The sequence below is a fragment of the Vitis vinifera genome, chromosome 16 (assembly GCF_030704535.1).
Source record: "Vitis vinifera cultivar Pinot Noir 40024 chromosome 16, ASM3070453v1".
Classification (NCBI taxonomy): Eukaryota; Viridiplantae; Streptophyta; class Magnoliopsida; order Vitales; family Vitaceae; genus Vitis; species Vitis vinifera.
In genome coordinates, this window is record NC_081820.1 from 21,684,006 (window position 1) to 21,686,790 (window position 2,785).

Consider the following 2,785-nt stretch of genomic DNA (forward strand, 5'->3'; position numbering starts at 1 on the left):
CTAATTAGGAATTTGGGACAATTCCTAACATAAATGTCTTCCCTCCGTAACTGCCTTTGACTGAGTGACGATATTCCCATCCAAGATGCATGAATCGGGAATATCTCTGAACTCCAAATCTCCAACTATTGCATACGCGTATGGTTGCGAGAAAGGGGATCTGCGATTCGTGTTGCATGGAATGATAGGAATAGACTTATTATGAATCTTGTCACCAGTGATCAGCCATGGGCATTTAATGAAAACTACAGAACTAGAATTTGTAGGAACCTCATATGGATACTGATATTTGCTGTAGTAATAGAGAGGATAGGAGAAACAGTTTCCCATGCCCTTTTTCTTTAGGCCCGGATCCACTACCCGAATGGTATGGCTACTGTAGTTGATGTCTGCAACATGGTATTTTCCGCCGTAATCGAGGTTTACCATAGTACGATTATTTTCACAGATCAAGTTCAAGTAAGGATAACCGAGGTCAGACGCATAATCATCTACCAATTGGAAAGGGTCACTGATGTTCATATCTCCGCAAGAAGATTTGAAGGTCTGATTTTTATCAGCAACGCAAACAGAAAGGAAGCACACATGGAGGATTGTTAGGAGCCCTACTCCCACAAGATTTTCTTCCCTCAACATCATAAACTTAGAGAGAGAAAGAGAGAGAGAGATGAGAGATTTGAAGTTGCATATTGTAGTGATAATTAAATACACAATTGCCGAAACCCAACTCAACTATCTTGACTCATGTCTTCCAAGCTAGTTTTTTGGTCATCGTATTTCTCCATCATTTAAGACAAATGCTAAACCAATTTAGACGTCCAAACTTTTCTCATTTTTACATTGCTTGTCACCATCAATTTATATGATTTTATGTCATTCCAATTAATTCTTTTGAAAATAATAACATTCATAACAAAAAAAAACCATTAAAGGAATTGGTCAAACATTCTACCATTCAATCCTTACTAGATACATCAATGACCCCACGATATTTGAAATTTCAACATGATACCTTTCTAGACTATCCTTCCTAATAATGCTTTTAAATACGGTTGCACCCATCTTCTCATGAAAAACAAAGATTATTAGTCATAGCTCCCTAGTGTTTAGTTTTTCTAATTGGCATTTTTGGACATTATCCCTAGCCCATAAATTGTGTAACAAATTTTGGTACCTGTTGTTATAAACATCAACTACCCTACAATATTGAATGTTTCTACATTGACACCTTTTTTACTTTACAATTAATTAAGCCAATTTTTAAAATCCAAATTATTCCTAATAATTAAAAGATTCATTAAAGAATTTAAAATAACAAGTCTTACTTGTTTAGAATCTATTTAGATAGAAAATTTAGAAGGCATAGTTGTGCGCATAAGAATAAGAGTAAAGTCTTAACATATTATATATTAATTTTGGTTTATTATTTTTTAGTAGTTAAAAAATGATTAAACTCATCAATAAATCATGTATATCAAGTGTTTATTTATTTTGGAATTTATTTATCTAATAAATTTTTTTAAAGAAATTAAAAGAAAATTCTAAAAAATATTTGTAATTAAGAAAGATTATATCTAAATATTTTTTTCTAGTGGTTGGTAGAGAGAATGAGAAAGAAAATGATGTTATACTTAATTTATCAAAAAAGAAAATTATGTCATACTTAATTTATTAAAAGAGAATGAGAAAGAAAATTTAAATAAGACATTACTCATCAACTACCAAGATTTAAAACCCTTATTTCACTCCGTGTTGACAACATCAACTACCCACTACATTGGATATTGAAAGTTGACACCTCCAAAGAGTCCATCCTGTTAATTCTTTTTATAACGGTGGGAAACTAATTACTTGAAAATTTAGGAAGAAATGTAAAGAAAAAAAGAAAAAAAAATAGATTTAAGATTAATAACAAATTTAATATTAATAAATTATTTTTATATATTATTTCAAATTTATTTTATTTATTTTCTCTCATTTTTGTAAAATTAAATAATTTAAAAACACATTCTAGGTATATTGTCAAATTTTTCATTATATACCTAGATTAATTTAGCACATGTGTCTCATGTGATATTTCCATTTTAACAATACTTAAAAACAATCCTCACATATTTGATGTTTTTATGCCATTTTGATTAATTCTTTAGGAAACAATAGTACCCAATTTTTCAGTGCCCATTTCTCTATGGCAAAAAGAAACCATTAAAGGAATTGGCCAAACACTTTTACTCTTCAATTCTTGTTAGATACATCAACCACCTTGCAATGTTTGAAGTGTCAAAGCTAATGTAGACTTTCCCAAATCTTCCCAAACGATCCTTCCTAATAATTCTTTTTATGCTTATTTTTTTTTCATGAAAAATAGGGAATCGCCAAAAGAAATAGTTAAACTTTCCTATCACTATTTAGTTTTTCTAATTGGTATTTTTTGTTTTATTTTATTCCTAGCCCACAAACTTTGTGGAAAATCCTTTAGTGTTTGTTTTTTCATGAAAAAAAGGAAATCATCAAAGAAATTAGTCAAACATTTCTAATTAGAATTTTCTTGACATTATCCCTAGCCCACAAATTTTGTGGAAAAATTTTTGGTGTCTATTTTTCCATGAAAAATAGGAAGCCGTCCAAGGAATTAGTCAAACTTTTCTACAATAGTTTAGTTTTTCTAATTGGCATTTTTCTTAACGGTATCCCTAGTCAACAAATTTTGTGGAAAATTTTTTGGTACCTTTTTTTTCCTGTGAAAAATAGGAAACTACCTAGGAATGGCAACGGGCGGGTTTGG